Source organism: Mastomys coucha, unplaced genomic scaffold (genome assembly GCF_008632895.1).
Source record: "Mastomys coucha isolate ucsf_1 unplaced genomic scaffold, UCSF_Mcou_1 pScaffold18, whole genome shotgun sequence".
Classification (NCBI taxonomy): domain Eukaryota; kingdom Metazoa; phylum Chordata; class Mammalia; order Rodentia; family Muridae; genus Mastomys; species Mastomys coucha.
Genome location: NW_022196900.1, coordinates 94,214,480 through 94,239,114, shown reverse-complemented (window position 1 = coordinate 94,239,114; position 24,635 = coordinate 94,214,480). Strand labels below are relative to the sequence as shown.

General features: G+C 50.2%; 1 protein-coding gene across 2 annotated transcripts in view; it reads left to right on the top strand.

Annotated features, from left to right (window-relative positions):
- Positions 1-24,635, top strand: part of Alpl (alkaline phosphatase, biomineralization associated) — a 52,691-nt gene that overhangs the window by 8,756 nt on the left and 19,300 nt on the right. Inside the window, exon 1 of one of the 2 annotated variants that reach the window (XM_031379147.1) lies at positions 11,023-11,102. The exons of the other annotated variant lie outside the window; for it this stretch is intronic. The gene's annotated coding sequence lies outside the window, so the exon portion shown is untranslated. Of the gene's footprint in view, positions 1-11,022; positions 11,103-24,635 lie in introns of those variants that run through there. 2 annotated transcript variants of the gene reach the window in all.

The following is a 24,635-nucleotide window of genomic DNA, read 5'->3' as shown; positions in this document are numbered from 1 at the left end:
ACTTGCTATGTAGGTCAGGCTGGCCTTGAACTCACAGAGATCTGCCTGCCTCTGCCTCCTGAGTGCTAGAATTAAAGGTATCCCACCCACCATGCCTTACAGACATGCTCAGTCTACAGCCTGTAGACTGCTCATGGCAAATGGCTGGGGACAGCTAAGAAAGTGGTCTAAAAATATGGAATGTTTTGCAATTTAAAAAAAAAAGAAGTAATTATGGGGCTTTTGAGCGTGAATTTTTTAGATGACAATGTCTTATCACAATGTCAAAAGGTTGGTCATGTCTGAAAGTAATGTCTTCATTTAGCAAGTAGAGAAACTGAGGCTCTGAGAGGCAAGGCAACTTGCTCAAGATCAGATTGACTGTTGAAGCCACCCTCAACTTTAAGTCAGGAGCCCAGCCAAAGGCCTTCTCAGGCAAATCCCCAGCTCTTTTAGTTCTGTCCTTCCCTGCCTGGGCTCCCTGCAGGGCACTGTCCTGAGCCTGTGGTCCCTCCAATATTAGGCTAGACCTTAGTCAGAGCTCTTGAGCCTGGTAAGTAAGATCTGTTCTCACACAGGTGCTTGGCTTAAGTGTGAGCTTTTGGAGGGCAGAGCCCCACAGAGAACACTAACAAGAAGGAGGGCCTCGCACTTCCAGGCCGTGCTCCTGGCAGGCTTCCCATAGCCCGCCAGCTCAGCAGCCTAAGGACCTGTGAAGACCTCTGTTTACAACCTGAGCCACTCCTGGCTTCACCATGGCCGTCCTTCTCATTCCACTGTGGTCTTCCTTGCTTCATCCATGACATAAGCTCTCCATAGCCCTGGCCTGTCCATTGGGACTTAGAGGCAGGAAGAGAGAGAGTTTAGGTAAGCATGGGAGACAGAGCAAGACTGGTTTGACAAACCAAAAATAGATAGATAGATGGATGGATAGATAGATAAATAGATGATAGACAGATGACAGATAGATAGATAGATAGATAAATAGATAGATAGATAGATAGATAGATAGACAGACAGACAGACAGTCCCAGGGATCATTTGCTGAACCCACCTGTACCTGTTCCCTGGTACATAGTAGGTACTTCATATATACTTATTGGATGAATAAATATTTGAAGAATAAAATCCCACAGAGATTAATTTTTTAGAAAAGAGTGACCTTGTGTGATTTTTAGATCTCGGTTCTCACATACTGATCAACACCATAGGTCTGCAGAGGAGTAATTGATGTATACATCTGTACATGTTTGTTTATAATATGGTAGATCTTAGGGCTGGAGAGATGACTCAGTGGTTAAGAGCACTAACTGCTCTTCCAGAGGCCCTGAGTTCAATTCCCAGCAACCACATGGTGGCTCACAACCATCTGTAATGGGATCTGATGCCCTTTTCTGGTGTGTCTGAAGACAGTGACCCAGTACTCTCAGAAATAAAATAAATAAATCTTTAAAAAATGAAAACATATTCATTTCAAAAATAAATAAGTATAATAAATATTTTTTAAAGTATGGTATATCTTGAGCTCAGCTTTGTTCTTAGCCTATTACAGATATCTATTCATTTATTTCTTGCAACCGAGGCTCAGAGAAGTTGAGCACATATTCTCCAGTTCAGATAGTTGCTATCGCGTACTATCCATCTGGCCTATCCCCAAAGCTGTGTATGCTCCAAGGAGCACAATATAGGAGCCCCTCCCCTTTCAGGTGCTTCAAGAGTTCAAATACCAGAGCATGAGGGTGTGAGGTGTGCACACCAGCTCCCCCAGTCTGTGTTAACTCTTCCAAGAAAACACACGCCCAGCCCAGTGCAGAGCACAAGGTGGATCTTGTGACTATTATCGGAACAGGCAGCAGGGGTAGCCAGGTAGAAGCTGGCAGAGGGAGACCATCTGCAAACCAGGAGCGCTGTCAGAAGAGAAAGGACAGAGGTCCTGACTCACTGTCACAGCTGCTCTGACGTGTCTATGCTTTCTCCTTAGCTTCGAACATCTCCAAGAAGTAAGTTTTAGAGTCCCTTTCTTCAAAGGTGAAGGAACACGGGAAGGGAAGGGATACCCCCAAGGTCATGCAGTTCCAGAAATGTTAATCCAAAATTGAATGCCAGTAGCCTGGCTCCAGATTCTGTGGGCTGGATGCCTGATCGCTTGAACCTGTTGCTTCTTCAGGAGCCAGACCTAAGGGGGGCAGGAGTTGAGCAAGCAGCAGGATTCCACCACACAACACCCCAGGGAGTTGCTGAGCCACCACCCTGACCCAGAGCAGACAGGCAGAGTTTATCTGTCCCCTAGGACTCCTGGTAGGGAGGGTGGAGACCCGGTAGGGCAATCCTGGTGTCTCCAGGTCAGGCGGAGGCCACTCAGGAGTCTGGGTGGCTGGACTGGCCCAGCCTCCAGCCAGGGTTCTGGCCTTGGGCCTGATTCTGCTGAGTTTCTGTCTCTTGCTTCCAGAGTTTTCCTGGGCTGGGGGAATCTCCCTGCAGTGACTTATGCAAGAGTTTTGCTCTTCAATTTCCTCCTTCTCCACGGGCTCCCAGGCTGTGCAAGACCGGCTGCCCTGCTTCTCTGTGGTGGGGGAAGTGCACCCTTTCCCCAGGGGCAGCTACCCCATCTGAATAACCAAGTGCTTCCCCTGTGGCTCTTGGCCAAGCAGGGCTCACAGTGAAGACCTTTGCCAGCCTCCATGTCCTGTGGCACATTCCAAAGGCTCAGGGCAGATTCTGGGGGGGGTCGGGGGGGATGTCCATTCCAGTGGCTGTGGCAGCCTAAGCCCAGAGGGTGCCTGGGACAGAGGCAGCTCTGCTAGGTAGGGCTTTGTTCCTCTCCTCCTGGAGAGCCTCTCTGCTAGGTGGAAGAAGCAAGGCCCCCTTGTCCCAAGAAATTCCTGCTGGGGTGACATCTCAATGACCTCTCAGTGGGTGCCAGTATCCTGGTACCTGTGAATGGAGAGGAGAGAGAAGAGTCAGGAGGTAGGGAAGATGGGATTGCAAGAGGACCTTCATTTAGCCAATCAACAAACATTTATTTTTATATATTACTTATTAATTTTTAAATGTTACTGTATTATTTTATATGCATGGGTGTTTTGCCTGCATGGGTGTCTTTGTACCACTTGTATGTCTGGTGTCTACAGAGGCCAGAAGAGGCTGCTGGACTCCCCTGGAACTGGAATTACAGATGGTTGTGAGCCACCATGAGGGCACTGCGAATTGAACCCGGATCCTCTAGAAGAGCAGTCAGTGCTCTTAACCAACGAGCCATCTCACCAGCTCCTAGTTTTATTTTTTGAGTCAGGATCTCTAACACAGACTGGCCTCCAAGTCATGTTGTACCTGACTGGTGACCTTGAATTCCTGATCCTCCTGCCTCCAGTTCCCTCCTGGGCTCACAGGTGTCCACTACCCACACCTGGTTTATGCAGTGCTGCAGATGAGATGTAGGCCCTTGTGCATTCTAGGCAAGTCCTCTACCAGGTGAGCTACATACATTCCCAGCCTCTCCACAGACTTGTCGATAGCCCAGTGACAGCAAGCTGCTAGGGTAGCATATTCATTGCCAGCCAATGTGGCAGTTCCCATCTGGGGGGAGTTGACCATGTCCAACAACCTATACAAAACGAGTGCTTCGGATGGAGGAATACAAGAGAGGCCACTTAGCTAGCTTGTGGCAGTATGAGCAGAAGAACCCTCAGGGAAGGTGACTTTTATCCTATCGGTCTGGTTTAGGAGCCACAGTAATGCCTGACTCTGCCCGAGCTCCATCGCCTGGGAGAATACAAAAGAGAAGGAACCCGTTTATAATCAAGAGGAGCAGAGAAGATATGGAAGGACTTATGAATGATTAAAGGACTCCCTGCGCTGGGGACTCTGGAACTTGTGGGGTTTGAGGCAGGGTCTGGAGGTGGTGGCCTTTAAGCTGGAGGGTGAGTGAGATGGAGCCACACAAAGACCTGTATACAAAGTGTTCTAGGAGGTCAAGAGCGAACCCTAAACCATAAGAAGAGAATAACTCAGGCATAGTGACACAGGCCTATGATCTGGGCATTTCTAGGTGGCAGCCAGAAGGTCAGACGTTCAAGGTCATCCTCAGCTGTGTCGTTAAGTTCAAGGCCAATTTAGGTTACACGAGACCCTATTTCAAAAATAATCTCAGAAATGAAACAAAGCAAAAGGAAGGGGAAAAGATAAAACGTAAGAGAAGAGAAATTGGCCCAGAGGTTGGAGGGGTGGAGCTAGGGGTGATGTCAGAAAGACAGATAGGACCTGGGGGCACGTATGTGACTTTTGGCCCAGACGGATGGCAGATGGATAGGACCTGCAGGGTGACTGCAGAGTTGAGTGGCCTCCTGCTTGTTGGTGGCTCCTTAACAACAGAATAGCTTTGGTGACTGACTCACTGCTCCTGTCCCCTTCAGGTACAGATGGGACAGCAAAGCTCGGGGAGAGAAATGGTCCTGGAGAAGAGAGACCAGACTAAATCTAGGCCTCCTCACACCTACCAGTCTCTTTCCACACTGCCTCTCTGGGTCGGAAAGGCTGCTAAGCATTTACACCAAGTCTTGTGCCCTGGCTTTGTTCTGCAGGTGGAGTGTGGGATTTAGTGACCTGGCCTGGGATGTGTGTGGTGGCTGTAGAGAACCCCAGAAACAGCGAGAACGTGGTTATCAATTTCTAGGATTGCTTGGGCCTCTCTGAGCCAGGACGAGCAGCAGGCTTTTCTTATGCCTGCTTGGCATGGCATGCTGAGGGTCTCTCCACAGCTTCTTTATGGGCCAGGGATCTACGGGTGGGTTAATGGCCAACCTGTCTCCAAGCACTCTCCTCTCTGCTCCAGAACTGAGGTGCTTGGATGGATCGATTCTTGCATTAGCTAGGGGTACTGTGCTGTGCTGTAATAAAACACCAGGACCGAAGCAACTTGGGGAGGAAAGGTCACCTTCCTTGCTGTTCACTGAAGGAAATCAGGACAGGAACTCAAACAGGGCAGGCTCCTGGAGGCAGGAGCTGATGCAGAGGCCATGGAAGGGTGCTGCTGACTGGCTTGCTCCTGATAGCTTGCTCAGCCTGTTTTCTTACAGAAGCCAGACCCACCAGCCCAGGGATGGCCCCACCCACAATGGGCTGGGCCTTTTCCCATCAATCACCGATTCAGAAAATACCCTAGAGGTTTGCCTATAGAGTTTCTCAGTTGAGGCTCCCTCCTCTGATGACTCCTGCTTGTGTCAAGTTGACATACAACTAGCCAGCACTGTTGGCCCCTTGTCAACTTGACACACAAAAGCATCACTGTCAAGCAACACCTTTCCTGTCCTGTCCGTCCCTGAGATTACACATTAATGAAGACATCACAATTTAAAACAATTTACACACTTAAAGGGCCCCGCAGCCTTACAGATTCAAACACTTTAAAAGTGGTCTCTTTAAAAATATCCAGGCTCTTTAAAAATCCCAACTCTTTTAAGGGGGAAAAAAAGGTTTAAATTAGTCTTATAACTGTGGGCTGCTGAGCTAACCCTGGTTTTTGAGTCAGTGTCTCATATAGCCCTACTCATTATGTAGCAGAGGCTGACCTCAAACTCTTGATCCTCCTGCTGACACCCCTCCAGGGCTGGGATGGCAGGTGTGTGCATGACATCCAGTTCTTGTACCATTAGCATATATTTATCTATACACTGTCCTCACATACTGAGACTAATCCTGTATGCTTATAGGTAGATACCATGTATATGGCTTCTCATCCATTCTTTTCTATGTATGTATGTATGCATTTGTGTATGCATGTATGGATGTGTATGGTGTGTGTATATTTATTAGTGTGAGCGTGACTGTGCATGTGTGTGCGCACATGTGTATGCACACACATGGAGGTCAGAGGTCGGCCTCGGGTGACTTCTCAGTCGCTCTCCACCTTTCCTCTTTACAAGAGATCCTCTCACTGAACTCCTAGCTCATAGACTGGCTAGCCAGTGGGCTTCAGGACTTTTCCCGCCTCTGCATTCTCTCTGCTGGGGTTACGGCATGCTCTGTCACTTCCTTGGTTGGTTGGCTTCCTCTCCACAGGGTAATGGGGATCTGAGCTCAGGTCCTCAGGCCTTGCAGCAGGCACCTCACTCACTGAGCTCCCTCCCATGCTCTGCTTGGTTGAGGGGTTAGTGCCTAGAATCATACATCTAGCAGTATGCATCTATAAAATCCGCGTTCAGCTTTATGAAGGAGTGTCATACCGCACGTAAATTCTAACTGCTCTCTCTCTCATTATTCCATTGCTGAGGCTCAGCCATATTTTTGCACGTATCTGTGACTCATTCCTTCTCTTCTGTATAGCACCTCCCTTGGATGACTATTCCCACAGTATTTATTTATTTAATCTTGTTCTAAGGATGGAACTCAACGTCTCAAGCTTGCAGACACTCCTTCTCAGAGCTACACTCCCAGCCTCTATTCACGATCGTTGGCTTTGGTTCTCAGACTGTTGCTGATCTGGAAAGAAATCTTGATGAACACAGGGCTCGGAAGATGGCTCAGGCGGTAAAGTGCTCGCCACACAAGGTTGAGCCTCTGAGTCCCGTCGGAGAACTTGTGTAGAAAGTGGGGTGTGGTGACCGATGTGTGATCCCAGTGTTGTGATGATAGAGACAGGTTGAGCCTGGGGCCTGCCTGCTGGTCAGCCTAGTCAGTGATTCCAGGTCACAGGGAGAGACCCTCCCTCAAAAGAGAAAGGTGGAGGAGGTGAGAGAAGGGTCATTTGGTAAAGGCATTTGCGACCAAGCCTGAAGATGAGTTTTCAATCCTCAGGACCCACATTGTGGAAGGAGAGAACCAGTTCCTAAGAGGTGTCCTCTACATATTCATGTACTCAAACGCACGTGCATGTGCACACACACACATGCAGGCACGAATGCATGTACTCACACACAAGTGTGCACCTACAGTGGTTCTTGAACTCTATATGCAATGGGGGATACGTGACCTTGTTGAGATTCTGACCTTCCTGCCCTCTGCTTCCAAGTGCTAGGACCACAGTGAGCACCACCACCCCGACTGATGTGGTGCTGGCATGGAACCCAGGGCTCCGTGTGTGCTAGGCAAGCACTCTAGCAACTGAGCTACACCGCTACACCGCTAGCCTCTACTGGGAGCTTTTGAAAGAATCTTAATTTGTGTTTGGGGTGCATTAAGTGCTTTTAAAAATCATTTTGAGATGCTTACGATAATTACCTGGCTTTTCTTGTTTGATGTGTTAATATCATCTGTCCTATAAAAGACTTTCCCATGAAGCCTCTGAACATGTGCTCCTGGGACAGACCTAGCTGGGGACCCGGCTAGTTTTGCTGAGTGTGCATTCAGCTTGCGCCGGTGACATATTGTCTAGAATGGTCCATCCCTCTGGGCTTGAGGGCTGTGGTGATTGTGGTCATCAGACTGGATGGTTGTTTTTCACCCTCCCTCTGCCCAAGTTCGAAGAAAATCAAGAACAGTTGTTTCTTGAAATTTGGGAGCATTTACCAATGAGGTCATCTTCGGCCGGCATTTTCTTTGTGGAAAGATTTTTTTCCACGTGGTCTCAGTTTCTTTATTTAAGTTCTTTTACATCTGCCTGTGTCAGCGTCGGTACGTTCTAGTTTTAGGAATGTGTGCATTTAATATACATTTTAACATTTATTCACATAAAAGTTTAGCATTTTCTCGCTATAGTTCTCTTGTTTGTGATGGGATTCTGTCTGTCTAGCTGTTGGCCTTGCACATGCTAAGTGCAAACTCTGCCATTCTTTTGTTTCCGAGATGTGTTCCCGCCTGTTGGGTCAGAAGCCCCTTCCTCTATTGTGAGGTTGGTCCAGATGGTGACAACACATCATTGTCCATTCATTCGCTTGCTATTGGATGTTTCCACCGTCCAGTCTGGGCCGTTACAAATAAGCGGTCTTTGAATGCTTTCAGGGATTCTCATGCAGATAGACTTTCATTTCTTTGACTGTTTAGGGTAGAATTGCTGGTCATGTGAAACATATATGTCAAGCTCATGAGGAAGGGCAAAACCTCCCCAGAAAGCAAGTAAAGTTGATTACAGTAGCGTCCGTCTCCAGCACTCCTACAGGGTGACAAGAAGCCGGAACAGAAGAATTCTTGGAAGTTCACGTGCCAGCTAGCCTGGTGTTTACAGTGGAACCCTGTCCCAAACACCTGAGGCTATCACTGTCCGCCCCCCCCCACACACACACATGATGGGGCTGGCCGTGGTGGTACACATATAGAATCCCAGCAGTCAGGAGGCAGAGTTAAGGCCCACCTAGTCTACACAGAGACTTCCAGACCAGCCAGGGCTACATAGAGAGACCCAGTCTAAAAAAAGTTACAGGGTGGCCAGTGGTGGGGCACGCCTTTAATCCCAGCACTCTGGAGGCAGAGGCAGACAGATCTCTCTGAGTTCGAGGCCAGCCTGATCTACAGAGTGATCTACAGCCAGGGCTTCACAGAGAAACCCTGATTCAAAAACCTGTTTCTTACTGCATCCCCCCCCACACACACACACAAATCGACAGTGCTGTTGTGTGTTCCTGTTACCGGTATACATTATTTGGGGTCCACTTGTTTTGTAGGTACTGTGTTTTGGGGGTGAGGGCTAGGCTTAAATCCTGTCTTCAGCCCCAAGGAAAGGACAGACTATACTCAGGTTTGATCAGGTCAGTTCGCTCTGCTGATACCAAGGCCTGAGCCTGACTTTCTCCCCAGGGAGGAGCCTAGAGGGAAACGGCCGTCCACTCAGGTCAGAATCGTACTTTGTCCGATAAGGCATGTGCGGGGTGACTGTTGTGTGGGGTGACTGCGTCTCCTTGTGACTCTGCACATCTTTGACATTGTCTAGGCTGCCTGTCCCTAAGGGTGCCAGCTATGGTGGTCCAGGGGCAGTGAGTGCATACCCAAGTGTATGGGCCTCTTGGTGCAAAAGGAGAGCTGAGAAGTCAATCTGGTGATCCCGCAGCTGTGCCCCTACCCTGAGAACACACAGGTCCGGCTCCATCTGCAGCGAGCTTCAGTCTCTTCAACAGTCGTCTAAGCGTTCTTACATTCGTGCCCCAGTTATCTGGGGTCCGCTTCATTCAGTGTTGGGATGCAGGAACCGCTACTGTTGTTTGTTTAGCTGTTTTATTTATTTATCTATTTATAAATTTATCTATTTATTTCCTTATTTTAACGGCAGGGTCGGATATGACCCACTCTGACCTCACGCTCACTTTCAGGTCACCGTATAGCTAAGGAGGACATGGAACTTGAGATTCTGCTGAGTGCTGAGATTACAGGCATGGACCACTATGCTCTGCTTGTGTGCTGCCAGGGATCCAGCTCAGAGCCTGTTACATGCTAGGCCGGCACTCTACCAACTATGCTACATTCTCAGTCCACACTGTTCATTTTTGATGAAAGTGTACAGGCCCTGGCCTGCCCCACCACACCCTGAGCACAGTGACCTGACCTCCAGAGTAGAGTTACAGGCACTCTGGAGCCATCAGCACTGAAGTCTAGCCCAGTTTAGAAGAGATGCACCTGTGCCTTTATTTAACAAATGCACTTTTTCAGTGCTGGGATGGAATCCAGGGCCAGTGCTCTGCCACTGAGCTGCGCCTTGGATCCAGACCTTGAATTTTTTTTTAAGTTTATTTATTTTATTTATATGAGTACACTGTAGCTGTCTTCAGACACCCCAGAAGAGGGTGTCAGATCTCATTACAGATGGTTGTGAAGCCACCATGTGGTTGCTGGGAATTGAACTCAGGACTTCTGGAAGAGCAGTCAGTGCTCTTAACCACTGAGCCATCTCTCTAGCCCAGACCTTAAACTTTTGACATTAGAAACATTACAAATGAGACAACACCAGAAAAGGAGAACGTGAGCAAATTAAACCAGGAGGAGAGCCCAGTTCTCTCTGTAATCCCAGCACCTGAGAGGGAGTACAGTGGTTCACATCTGTAATCCCCACCCTTGAGAGCCCAAGGTGGGAGAATTAAGAGTTCAAGTCAGGGCTAGAGAGATAGCTCAGTGGTTAAGAGCACTGACTGCTCTTCCAATGGTCCTGAGTTCAGTTTCCAGTAACCACATGGTGGCTCACAACCATCTGTAATGGGATCTGATGCCCTCTTCTGGTGTGTTTGAAGTGAGTGCCCATGAGGTTCAGGCCAGCCAGGGCTATAGACAGAGAGACCCTGTCTTAATAATAATAACAATAGAAAAAGAAGAACACACACACACACACACACACACACACACACACAGTCAGCTTCCCCTGCAACCAGGACACACACTGGATCGTTCACAATACTACTACTACTACTAATAAGAAACACACACACAAGTCAGTCTCCTCCACAGCCATGACACACCCTGGGTCACTCACAGTCCTTCCCATCTTTTGTGGCCCCCCCGGGCCTTTGCACCAGCTGCCTGCCTGCTCTTCACTCAGTCTTGCCTTCTGATTCCCTCACCCTGGCGACAGAGACCCTGGATACTTGTCTCCTCCTGGGTGACTTACGTGACTATGTGTAAAGGTCACATAATCTCTTTGGGGAAAAGTCCGAAAAGCTTGAGCTGTCCCCTTGCCGGCCTGTGCTGAGTGGCTTTTGTGTTGAGTGTCTTCTGAAGCCTCAGCGGATTCAGCCCAATGTATTGGCCAACTGCTTTTGAACTTTGGAGTTGACAGCGGTAGACCTAGCTCTGCTGCTCCTATGCTGTGCAATCTTAGACAGGTCCCTTCACTTCTCTGTGTACCCTAAAATGAGGAAGACCACGTGAGTCCCTACTTCAAAGCACAGGTGGTATAGCTCAGTGGTAGAGGGTTTGCCTATCGTGGGCTAGGCTTTGGGTTTCATTCTAACACTGCAAAAATCAGGAAATGATAAGACCCAGCAAGCACTTTCCACATTCATCCTATGGACTGAGCCTCAGAGCATACACCTCCTCCTCTGCACCACGCCTGTGGGGTGGAGTGGGTATCGCTCAGGGCCCCCGATCTGCCAGCTCCAAAACCAAGATTCTCTTTCACCCCCGCGGATGCTGGGAAGACAACTGCTTGAGCCCGGATGAGGAAGCTGGTTGGAAGCTCCTCATCACATGTGCGGTCCAGCTGTGTCCCGGTAGGCTTCCTGCAAATGCACTTTCAGTGACGGGCCAGAAGTTAATGGTGGAGACAGAGCAAGAGTGAGTGGGTTGGCAGTTTAGGGCTCACGCGATCTGGGATGGAGCCCGAGGGGTTTTGAGGCTGTGGAGGGTGGCAGAAGAGGCCCCAGGAAAGGAGGCCCCCAGCCTGGGCTAGAAGGATGGGTAGAGCCCAGAAGCAATCCCAGGGGCCTCACTCGCTGCTTACTCTGCATTTCCCAGGCTTGTGGCTCTGCCTCTCTCTCGGCTTCAGTTTCCTTTTCTGAGGTGTGTGCTGTAGGGTTCTGGGATACGACTCTTGACTCTTCCTGCTCTCAGGTGCCCTGGCTTCACCTCAGCAAGGTTCCTCATTGACTCACCCCTGACAGGGGTTTGACCTAGTGGCCCTGGGTAGGCATTAGCTGCTCAATGGACAGCAGCCCAGGGGCCACTGTTTAAATGCCATAGAAAGCCCTAGGACACATGTAGTTGCTGATGTTCCTGGGCCCTGGGGGACACTGTTCCTTTTAACTTTTTAAACAGCTTTGAAGGCTGTCAGGTGGAACAAACTGCCTCAGAGGAGAGCCAGCTAGCCCCACCCCTGCTACCCAGTGATCAGGGGCAAAGGCCCTAGGCTTGGGGCCAGGAACATCTGGGACATAGCTGGTTCTGCCCCCTTCAGTTCAGGGGCCTTGGGTGAGTCATGTGCCTCTATTTACTCCTGTGCCTCTATTTACTCCTCTGAGATGGATGTCTTACAGTTCTGTACTGGTGACTTCCTGGGGACTGACTGACCACTAGACTGAAGGGCCCAGTAGGCAGACAGACACTTTCAGGCACAGGGCCTGTTAATACAAATGTGAACTGGAGCCCATACCAACCCGAGGGAAGGTGTGTGTCTCTATTCTGGGCAATCCTACCCAGGATTTCAGGAATTTCCTCTAATTCTTTTCCCCTCCCTTTCCCCCTCCCCCTCCCTCCTTGACTGCCTGCTTTCTTCCTACTATCCAGACATCCTTCCTTCCTCCCTTTCATCCATCTGTCTTTCCTTTCTTTTCTGACATGGTCTGATGTAGCCCTGGCTGGCCTGGAACTTGCTTTGTAGCCCAGGCTAGCCTTGAACTTGAGCAATCCTCCTGCCTCTGCTTCCAGAGAAATGAGGATTACAGACATACACCACCATGCACAGCCACAGATTCCACACGTGTGTATTCCTGCGTGTGTCCGCCTACCTTTGACTAGTTTGTCCCGTTTCTTCCCTTTGGCGGAAACACCCATCTGAGCCTGACTGACCCGGTGCGATTGTTTACAGTGTGAGGAGCTGAGGAAAACCCTCTGGACCGGAGTTCTGAGGGCAGAGTCTGGGCTCCAAGCAACAGAAAAACCAAAGCAAACAATAGGAAAATGAACTGGCTCCACTCAGAGATGAGCTTCAGGCATGCCTGAGAACCAGAGTGTGGACACCAGCATCCAACTCATGGGTTTTTCTGTAGGTTTCTGGTCTATCACACAGGCCGTGTTCCCCTCTGGTGCTCACTCGCTTCACACCCCTAGTGCCCTGACATCCAGATGGATCCGGTCCCAGCCTGTGCCAGTCACCCGACCTGCAGCAGCCAAAAGGAGTGGGGCTTCCCCTGTTGGGAAGGGGAATGGACGCAGAGAAGCCAGATATGACAACAGGTGTCACCATGTCACCTTGGTGGCAACCGAGAACACTAAAGAGGTCCTGTTCATATGCTGATGTTGGAAACTTCGTGGAGCAGTCATCCCTGTGCTAGGGATGGGGAGGGCAGCCTGGGGTAGCCCCTGTGGCTTTCTCTCTCTCTGCAGAATGGTAACCACAGAGGAGTAGACCAGGGGTGGGGTGGGGGAGTCTGGGAGTACCACCAGACTCTTAGGTGGGATAGTGGCCCCAGGACACAGGTTACATTCAAGGCTGGAAGAGAGCCTGCATGGTCTGAAATGCACTTTCTGCCAGACCCCCAGCCCGGGCTGAGCCAGGGAACTCAGTGGTCATGGGGATCCCGTGTCACAGCCCCAGTCCGTGTAGAGACAGTCTTGTTAGGTGTTAGGGTGGCAAAGGCATTGCATGAGATGTCTACCAGGCCTGGGTGGCTCCTGGTTCTCCCACACCTTGCAGTATGAGCCGTGAGCTCCCATACTCTTGGTCTTGAGAGTTCTGCCTACATTGGATCCTTGGGAGATGGCATAGAAAGCTTCTAGCATATAGTAGCTGCCCTGTGGAGATGTTCTCCTCTTCCTATTACTTGCTGTGTGACCTTGCCCTGTGTCCTGTGCCCTGTGCCCTGGGAGCAAGGAGAGCATCCACCAATCAGAACTGTGATGGCTGACTTGCTGCCTCCTGTCACAAAGGGTGACAACGGTTTTTCTCATCGTCCCTTGTTCTGTTGAATTCACATTCTACAGCACGATGGATGGCAAGAGCAGACATTGTGACCATTGCCCCAGCACACCACCGTGGGCTTAATTTTTTGAGTCAGGGGTTCATATAGTCCAGGCTGGCTTTGAACTGAGTGAATAGCGAGTGCTGGGACGACAGACCTAAGACACCACGCCTGTCTTGATTAGCTCATCACCAGCCCGATGTTCCCGCCTCTCTCGTCCCCACTACTGAGAGCCTTAGACACCCCAGTTGCTGGGAGCCTGACAGCTGGTCACAAGCTCGATTGGAATGTGGGAAGGATGCTTTGGGGGCCCAGCTGCCAGCTGCCAGCATCTGTGTGCTCTCTGTGTGTGCCAGCTGGGACTCTGCTTGTGCGGGGCCCACCCAGTGCGTTACAAGTTCAAGGCCGGTTTCCATAGTTGGGGCCTCCTTGGCCTCCTCTCCAGGGTTGTCTCAGGACTAACCAGGTCCTCCCAGGGGGAACACAGCCAGGACAGAGCTGGGGGTGGGGACGGTGTCTCAGAGTCCTAGGGGGATGGACTGAAGCTGGGGATTGTGGGAGAAGTAGGGTGTATCTAAGGTCAATATCCTGCCCAAGTCCCATAGGGATTTTCACAGCTCAGCTGGCTACAGGTGCTGGGTCAGCGACCTGGACCCAGCTTTTCTAAGAAGTGGCTCTATCCCTTTCTCAGCGTGTGACCTTGGGCAGACCTCATCTCTCTCTGGGGTAAGGGGAACCCCTCCCCCAGGAGTCCAAGGGAAGCATGCCAAAAATGAGATTTGGGAAGCGAGTATCCTGAGTCATGGTATCGTTCGGTCCCTATTGCGTATGTAATGTGCAGAACACGTGTAGCTCATTTCCAGTCAGTTAGAGTGCTGCTGTAGGAGGTTCCACTGGGACCCTGAGAGGACTTCCAAAAGCAGAAAACACCCACATGGAAGGCTGAACTCTGACGCAGTTCCTTGCTCTTTGACTCTTGGCAAGCTACGTAACCTCTCTGTGCTCAGTTTTCCCATCTGTGGAATGGGAAAAGCTGTAGTGTTTATCCTGCAGGCTTATTGTAGGATTAAATGAGTTAAGAGAGGTAAAAGTAGCCCAGGCTAGCCTGGAACTCATTATGTAGACCAGGATAGCTTTGAAATTAAAGAGATCGACCTGCCTCTGCATCCAAGTTCTGGGATGAGAGATATACACCGTTATGTTCCGCCTGCAAAGCTCTCTGGGCTAGCCTGGGCTTCCCAAGCCAGACCCTGTAAGTTTGGGGCAGGGTGAGGAAGGGATGTTCTCTAATGCTATGGTTGACATGGTCTCCTCAGTCAGTGTGCTTAAGGCACAGTTTCAGAACACCAGTATCACCGCCCAGCCTTGCAGACCACCTTATGCTTCTAACCACCGCCTCCCATGGGAAGAAGATGAGTCAGTGTGTGCTGTGCGGCTCTGGAAGGTCATGGACCCTCTCTTTGCCTTTCAGTTTTTGATGTTAGGATGGGACTGCTGTGTTTTTTGGTGGGGGATGGGGAGGTGAGGGAGTGGGACAGAGACTGGGTACAGCACAGGAGGGAGCAGGGGCCCGAAACACCCCTTCAACCTCTCCCATGCTCAGCTTCCAGCCCATAGGCAGGATGTGTCCTCTCCATGGGTGGGAGGAAGCCCATGTTCCTATAAAGTGATGCCCTGGGCCTTCCAATCCCTCCTGGCCCCGTCTTTCCTCCCACTGCTGCCCTAGGCTTAGGCTCCAGCCCATGAGGCTGTCTGGTGTCCCAGTTGGGTAAGCCTCTGATAGCCCCAGACCTCATGCCCTGCGCCTTCTGATTTCCAGCTCTGGCACCCACACTCTGACTTACGAAATAGAGCTGGTGACAAGGGTGAGCAAAGGCGCAAGCCAGGTCCTACTTTGGTTCCTTTGGGGCTGCTCCAGGCTGCTCTGTCGTCAGACTGCTCTCTGCTTGGCCACTGCCCCTGACTGAAATTCCTCGCATCCTGCCTCTCAGCTTCCGATCTGTCCTGGCTGCTCCTCTAGCCTAGCCACACTGCCAGGCTCTCTGGTGACCTTTTAGATTATCCTAGTCTATTCTCTAAAACAGTCCAGAGCCTCACACTGCCTGGGGCTTGTTTCTTATAGGGGACGGGGACCTGTGACCAGCCTCAATCCAAATGCTGAACTTTGAGCATTATAGAGCAGGAAAGACCATTTTAGCCTCAGGTGAGCAGGCATGTGGGCAGCTGTGTACGTGTACATGTGTGTGTGTGTGTGTATGTATGTATGTGTGTGTATGCATACTCTACCATGTGTCTACCCAGCTCTCCTCTGCCTCCCTCATCCTCTCTTCCCACTGCCCTACATTCCTCGCTGTTACTGCCCTACCACCCCTTACACCTGCCTGTCCCACATTCAGGTTGAGCCTTCGCTGCAGGCAAAATGGCTGGAATCTTTAGGGCAATCCTGAGTCTCTCTCAGATTCTTCACTCCACAAGGGAGTTGCCCCAGTGCAGGAGGGGTGAGGTTTCTCACCTCAGGGTTATCTGGCTTGAGGGGCAGAGACAAGGTTCACCCCTGCAGCCTGGCCTCAGGTTGCCAAGGCTGCCTCTTCCAACACCCACTGTTGGCCTGGCAGGCCTGCCCCGGCCTCTCCAGCCACAGACTGCCCAAGGGCAGAGACACTCATGCCGTGTTAGGAGGTGGTGATGCTTGGCTGGGCCTGGGGTGAGGGGAAAGTGCAAAGAGAACAAGAAGAGTCTCTGGGTGGACTTCAGAGAACTTTCCAGAACAGGGAGTGCAGTCTACAGCTGTAGTGGGGCTGAGGGTGTTCCCTCCAAGGCCTCAAGACTCAATGCCCTCTCTCAACCTTGTGCTTCTATATCTGTTTCCTGCCAAGAAGGGATGTCGGCAGCTGGAGACCTGAAGCTTGCTCTGTCTCTCCAGCGTCTGGCTTAACCCCAATCTACGGAAGTTCCTTTTGGATCTGACCACAGCCCACTCTTGACACAGCACATGGCCTTTCCCAGAGCCCTTCACGGAGGCCCTAAATAACTTCCATCAGTGGATGAATAATGACCTGGCCAGAAAGGACTATCAAAGTCACTTGGCTTGGTGAGACAGGTTCAGGCCCCCTCCCAGGCACTGCTGCTAAAGCCGCGGCCTTCCTCGGGGCCACTTGGCACAGTGACTGCTGGAAGCCACTGTCCCTGCTATGCTTTCTCCAGCCTCAGCCTCAGCGAGAGCTCTGAGTGCCAGCTGACTAGGGAGATGACTCTAGCTGCTCCTCTGTTCTTCCCCCGGGGGACCTGAAAGATGGCTAGAGTCACTACGCTCCTGAATGCTGGGACAATGGGTGTGTGTCACTGTATCTGTCCTGGCTTTTTCAACTTGAGGTCAGCCATCCCTCCGGTAAACCCATCTCTGCCCCCTCCCCCCAGTGTCCCTTTCATCCTGGCCACTAAGTGCTCATAATGTTCTGCTTGATGATGTGGTATAATGCAGCAGGAGGGAGCACCTTACCTTAGCAGGCCCTGCCCGGATGTCGTCCCCCCACCCCCACCCCACCCCCGCTCCCTGAGGAATCACACCTGCTGACAAGCCTAGTCTAAAGATTTATTGCAGGGGAAGGAAAGGGAAGAGGATCTGGAAAAGAGCAGGACTGAGAAGCACAGGAAGGAAAATGGAGAGAGAGCAGGGTAGCTGAGCAGTCCCTCTGATATGCCAGGTTGGCTCGCACCTGGCAGCAGTGATGATGTAAGCTGTTGCTAGGTTCCTGGGAAGAGCTTAGTGGAATTAATTGTCTGTAAGCCAACACACAGCCCCAACAGTAAGAGCAGATGCAGAGCCAGGGCCACTATGACTCTTTTTGTGTTTGTTTGTTTTTTGGTTTTTCTAGATAGGATTTCTCTGTATAGCCCTGGCTGTCCTGGAACTCACTCTGTAGACCAGGCTGGCCTCGAACTACTCAGAAATCCGCCTGCCTCTGTCTCCTAAGTGCTGGGATTAAAGGCACGTGCCACCACTGCCTGGCCATTATGACTCTTTTAAATGTCCATCACATTTGTATTTATGTATTTTGTGTGTGTACTTGCACACACGTGCATGTGGGGACTGAGAGACTCGAAGCCTTTATTTTTCAGTCTGTGAGATGGGACCATTATCACTTTGCTGATGGTACGAGACGCCATAGAGGCTTGATAGGAGACCGGCAGTCCCTCAGGTAGACAGACGTTAGTCCCTGCCTCTAGCCTGAGTGGGTTCGCCGCAGGTGACTGCCAGCTTTGAGCCTGACAGCCTGGTACTGTTCTTCTTCAGAGGCTGGAAGCTCTGAGTTCAGATTCCATCCCCACCGTTGTACCTGCTTCCTCGTCTGCAAATGGAGATGCTAATACTTGGTTCCTATGGTGTTGGACACACAGTGGGTACTTTATTCTAGACGTCTCTCTGGCTTGTGGATGGGGTAAAGGTGGCAACAGCGACCGTCGGGGCCCATCCGGGCTTCGTTTCTTCTGAACTTGATTATTAATTTTCTAATTTTGAGGTTTCTGAAACAGGGTCTCTTGTAGTCCAGGCTGCTTCACTGTGTAGCAGTCTTAGCTTCTTTTGCTGTTGCTGTGATAAAATATCCTGACAAAGGCAACTTAAGAAAGGAAGTGTTGCTAGGTGGTGGCGCATGCAGTTGATCCCAGTACTCAGGAGGCAGAGACAGGTGGATTTCTGAGTGTGAGGCCAGCCTGGTCTACAGAGTGAGTTCCAGGACAGCCAGGGCTACACAGAGAAACCCTGTTTCAGAAAACAAACAAACAAACAAACACGGACAAACAAAGGGTTAATTTTAGCTCACAGTTCCAGGCGCAGAGCTTGTGGTGGGGAGGTGAAGGCAGCAGGAGCTGGGAAACACCAATTACTTTGAACCCCTGGGCAAGAAATTCTTTCTCTATCTTAGCCAGGACTCTGGCCTGGGACTGGTGTCACCAGATCTCTGAAATTCAGTTTAATCATGATAATCCTCCATGGGTGTACTCAAAGGCCAATCTCTTGGTGATTCTGGGGTCTGATGACAACACTAACCATCGCAGTAGCTGAGGATGACCTTGAACTCCTGACCCTTCTGCCTCCCGATCCCAAGTCCTGGAATGACAGGCAAATGCCATCACGCCTGATGTATGCTGTGATATTGATGGGGCCCAGAGTTTTCTGTGTTCTAGGCATGTGAGCCCCCTACCTCTGGCCCTGTTAGCTTTTATTTCACCAAGTGCCTGGCACATGGTAGGTGCTTTGTCTACCCTGGCTGGTCAGTAATCTCTCTAGAACGTAGTTGGGTATACAGTAGGTGCTCAGCAAATGTTCTGGAGGGAGGAGTGAATGGATAAAGTTGAATGAACAGCGTCAGGCAGCCCTCCCCACAAACTTCTCCCTGGGACTGGGGTGGGGGAGGGGGACTTTGTGGGCCCCATGTCATCCTTCCTGCCTAATCCCAGGAGATTAACTCAGGAGCAAGGCCGGGTCACAGCCACTGACCCCAGGCTTCAGAGCGAGGGGGTTTGTGCGACAATCACATCTGAACGCTCTCTTCACTCCAAGATGGCCCTCCTGTCGCCCACTCTGGATATGGTGGTCACAGCGGTTGGTAGCCTCCTTCTGTTCATGCTGGCCCTGGGCCTGCTCTGTTTCTTCACCTGTCGCCTGGCCAGGCCTCTCAGGTAGGAGACCCTAACCTCTGCTCCTACCAAGTACCCCGCCCCAAATGACTGTTCATATTGGACAGAAAGAAGATGGGTACTACTAGTCTCTCTCTTGTCTCCGGTGGGGAAACTGAGGCCAGAAGAGGGCCATTCCCTCCCTGGAGAAGAAAATGGCAGAGCAGTAATGCCTGGCTATGTAAGTGCTTGTCAGCTAGCTGGACCCCAGCTCAGTTCTCTGAACTGTCTTTTGAGATCAGGAGAACCTGTGGCTGAGGGGCCCTGTGAGTTCCCAGGTGGGCATGACAGAGTGCCTGGTAATGGGCATCTTCGAGCCTGTCTTTCAGATTGTCCTGGCTCTATTGACACCAGCCAGAGACTGGCGTTCTGCCAGACTCTGGAACTGCTGCCTCAGTGCCATTGTCAATGCCCAGGCCCAGCCTGGAAGCCTCTCTTCTGGCCTGCCAAGTAGCTGCTCCCTCACCCAAAGCCACAGCCCAGCTGGAACCATTGCTTTCTTGTCCTAAATAATCAGATCACGGAGCAGGGAGCCTGGCAGAGGCCGGGCTAGGCAGTGGGAGGGGACTATGGACCAGCGTCCACTCCAACAATGGGTGGGGGGAAGCCAGGACTCCCCCAGACTGGGCCCACCAGAGTCTCTCACCCTCGAGCTGCCTGAAGCCTCTGGGGTGGGGGAAGGGAAGAGTCTGAGTAGAGGCAGGAGGCCAAAGGATTTCCCCCTCCCTGTGCCACACAGATTTGTCTCCTAGTCAGGTCTCAGTGCAGGGCCCTGAGGCCAGAGCTCGGCATCCCAGCCCTAGCATTTATTGTAAGTTCCAGGCTCAAGGTGCAGAGACCTTCACAGTCTGGGTCTGCAGTTTCCAGAGACTCGGGACCCTCAGACAAACTGTGCAGGCTGCCGGAGCCCTCTTAGTAGGCCCCTTATTCCTTTGTTTTGGATGCTAGGTGCAGAGAGAGCGGACTGAATTCCGATTCTCAGGCCACAAGTTGCCACATCTCAGTTTCCACCCCTTGCCTCCCCAAATCACCCCACAGTGTTTGATCCTTTGTGGTCCTTCCTCAAGCTCTGTCCACGATGCATGTTTGACAGCTACATCACAACTGTAGACTGAGAGTCATGTTACATACATGTTTTCCTTATTATGGACACGAGCTTGATGGGTAATACGCGGTTACCGAGAATTTGCGGTATTTATCCATAATGGTTTCTGTGAGGCTCTTTTCTTTTTTTTTAATATTGTTTGTTTGTTTATTTAATGTATATGAGTGCTCTGTTTTCATGCACACCAGAAGAGGGCATCAGATCCCATTCCAGATGGAGCCACCATGTGGTTGCTGGGATTTGAACTCGGGACTTCTGGCAGAGCAGCCAGTGCTCTTAACCGCTGAGCCATCTCGCCAGGCTTTCTGTGAGGTTTTGGCATAAGGCTTTCGCTATTTTGCCAAGGTAAAAAAATTCTTCTGGGGGCCAGAGTAGTTGCCTAACCTATGTGAGGCCTGGGATTCTTTCTAGAAGTAAGAAAGAAGGTGGAAGATGGAGGAAGAGGGAGAGAGGGAAGAAAAAGAAAGAAAGAAAACCCCTAAGGTCTTTTCCGCCTGGCTTTCTGAGTGCTGCCGCCATGTCTTCTATGCCTCTCTGCTCTTGGGCAAGCCTGTCGAGTCTCATCAAGGTTGTTACAGCCGCCGGACACCCTTGATCCCAAGTATTCTTCCTCTAGCCAAGACCTGCCAGTCCCAACTCCAGCTGTCTGTGACAGCTTCCCAATGACCCCTCAAACCCGACGCGTCAGCTCCAAGTCCCTGAATCACCCTCACAGAATCCACTCCACCTCACGCTTCCAAATGTCACCTCGGTGACGAACGATGAACTCTTTCCCTACCATCAGAAACAAGGAAGCAACGTCTGTTTTTGTCCTTTCTGTCCCTCCTCACACTTAGAAGTACCGATCAGTGGAGTAAAGCAAGAACGGGAAAGACAGTGGAAAAAGACACAGGACTAGAAAGGAAAGAGTAAGACCCCTTTAAAAGTCACTGCATTTTATTTACTTAGTGTGATTTGTGCCTGTGCGCATGTGCGCGTGTGTGCGTGTGCGTGTGTGTCGGCGCATGTACACATGCTTGTGCAGCCATCAGAGGAACCTTTCAGATATCAGCTCTCTTCTTCCATCCTGTGGTTCTCTGGGATCGAACTCAGGTTGTCAGGCCTTGGTGGCAAGCGCCTTTACCCACAGAACTGTCTTGCTGCCCCTTAGACTCTTGGTAAATTATATGCTTGTCTACATAGGAAATACCAAGGAATCCCCACATGGACACACAACATTTTGGATCTAAGTTGAGTGAAGCATATAAGGTCAAAGCGTAAAAAAAAAAAAAAAAAAAAAAAAAAAAAAAAAAAAAAAAGGTATTTCTTTACAGTAGCATTAAAGAAGCCAAGGCATGCATGGTAACTGCCCCCCCCCCCCATCCCTGAGAGAAAAGCATAGGTACAAATGTCACAAAACCTGTCTAAGTTCCATCTGCCGATCAGTCAAAGTGCCAGGAGAACAGAGAGAGGTTCGGAGCTCACAATGGAGAGTCAACACGGTACAAGCGGAGACTCCTCCTACCAATCAACAGCTTTCTTTATGGGGGCTGGTTTTCTGGTCTACAGGTTTTCTTGTAGACCAGGCTATCCTCAAACTAGGAGATCCACCTGTCTCTGCCTCCCAAATGCTTACATGTGTGCACCACCACCGCCCTGCTAACTTTCTTTATATATATTAAGATTTTATTTTATGCGTATGAGTGCTTCGTCTGCGTGTATATCCATGTACCACATGTTTGTCTGATGTCCTTAGAGGTGATGAGCTGCCATGGGTGCTGGGAATCGAACTCAGGTCTTCTGCAAGAACAGCCAGTGCTCTTAACCACTGAGCCATCTCCTCAGCCCCTCTATTAATTTAAACTTACTTGTATTGATTTTTGTATGTGAGACGGCATGGGTGCACACATGTCATAGTACATGTGTGAGATCAAGGGACAGCTTGCAGGTGGGTTCCAGGTATTGAACTCAGGTCATCGGGTGTGGTGGCAAGTACTTTTATCTGCTGAGGTCTCACTAGCTGAATATACAGTGCCGGTCACATAGTGATAGAGGACCAATCAGGGTTTAGCAGTGGAGACTGCTTGATTACAAGGAGACCATACAGGCTGCGAGGGGGCGAGGCGGGTCTCCCCTAATCATGGCAGCATTGGAGGACTCTATTCTTGTGTCAGACTTCAAAGCCTTTGCTTTACACTTGAGGAAATGGAGGGGCCGGGGTTACCATAGTAATCTTGCCACTATTTCTGGAATCAAAAGCCCTGTGGTCAAAGTTCAGCTTTGCCACCTGCTCGTTGGTAAGCACGGGCTAATTAAGTCTCCTCTCTACGCCGTGGTCTTCTTGTCTGTCATGGGAGACGGTTGTTTCCCTCTTTCCTTGCTGCAGAAGTTATTAACAACAACCCCAATGGAAATCCCATACCGGACAGTCTCATGTTGACTGTGTCCCCAGACAGTAACCCCAACCTTAGAGACAGTGACCAACATGCAGAGAAGTCCCTGTACCGTAAAGCGAGAGACTTCCATTTTCAAGCTAAGCCGATAGATAAGCAGAGCTAGTGCCTTAACAGTAAGCAGACAGCTCCTGCACCTCAGAAGTCCTATCGACACCCCTGTCCTGTCTTATTCTGCTCTCTCTGTACCTAGTACCCAAAACAAAGGGATGAGGGGGGTCTGCCCGAGGGGGTGCTATAGCCTGTGTGGCTGTGCCATTGGCGTCCATGTGTGCCCATGGTTCTGGCTTTCCTGGCTCAGTCACACACGGGCAGGGGCATGTGAGGCTCTGTCAACCATGAGTTCTCAACAACAGCGCATGCTGGGATAGAGACAGGAAACAAGGGCTGGTGTGGAGTAAAAGGGGTCCCATGGCAGCCAGATGGTGCTCAGCTGAAGTGGGTGATGCCAGGTGCCCAAAGTTGTATCCAGGAACACTCTTCTGATAGTGAATGACCACCTCAGTCCCCCTTAGGAGCACAGATAAGCAGGGGAAACTTTAGACCTTCAGTTCTCAACCTGTGGGTCTGGGCCTCCTTGGGAATCATGTATCAGACATCCCGCATCTCAGAGATTTACATTACATTCATAACAGTAGACATTTACAGTTTTGAAGTAGCAACAGAAATAATTTTATGGTTGATGGTTGGGGGGGTCACACAACACGAGGAACTGTATTAAGGGGTCTCAGCATTAGGAAGGTTGAGAACCATTGGCATGGAGATTGCTAGTGTAGTGGCTGGGCTGGGCCACGAAAGAGTTATTTTGAAAAAAGGGAAGTGCGTGCCAACCCTTGAGGCAAGGTGAAGTTGGGGGAGATGTGTTACAGCTCATCTGAAACTTTATATTTTATAGATGACTTTATTTATATTTATTGTGAATAATATTATAATGGAGTCACAGTTTATGTCAACTTCATGACTTTCAGATTTTACGACTTGCTATAAAACTATTAGGCATCTAAAGTAGAATAAAAAATGTAGCCAGGCAGTGGTGGTGCACGCCTTTAATCCCAGCACTTGGGAGGCAGAGGCAGGAAGATTTCTGAGTTCGAGGCCATCCTGCTCTACAGAATGAGTTCCAGAACAGCTAGGGCTACACAGAGAAACCCTGTCTCCAAAAGAAAAAAATAATAATTAAAAAAAAATTTTAAAAATTAAAATATTTAGACACTGGGTGATGGTGCACACCTTTGATCCCAGTACTTGGGAGGCAGATGCAGGTGGATCTCTCTGAGTTCCAGGCCAGCCTGGTCTATGGAGCAAGTTCCAGGATAGCCAGGGCTACACAGAGAAACTGTCTAAAAACACACACACACACACACAAAATTAGAATATTTTCCCTCAGTGGGCAAAACTCATACTGTAGAATGGATGAGGATGTATGTAAGCTTGGGTACCTGGTATCCAGTGGGAAATGTGAAAAGCCAGGCATGGTGCTGCATGTCTACAGCCCTATAACTGGTGGGAAGCGGGGAGGCAGGAGGATCCCTGGGGCTTGCCACCCAGATAGTCTAATCAACCCGTGAATACCACTTTCAGTTGAGAGACCCTTCCGGAAACCATTATGGAGAGCAATAGAGGTGCGCACTCAGTGTTAACCTCTGCCCTCTATAGATAACTCGAAATCTATATACATGTGTGTATATGAACACACACATATGGTAATCACGCAATGTTTTTACTGTGTGCGTTTATGTGTCTGTGGTGGGAGTAAGAGGACCATGGATGGTGTGCTATTTTACCTGTCTGGAGGTCAAAGAACAACTTTCAAGAGTTTAGTTCTCTCCTTCCACTATATGGGCCCTAGGGATCGAACTCTGACCACCATCAGTCTTGGCAGCAAGCACCTTCATCTGCTGAGCTGCTCCC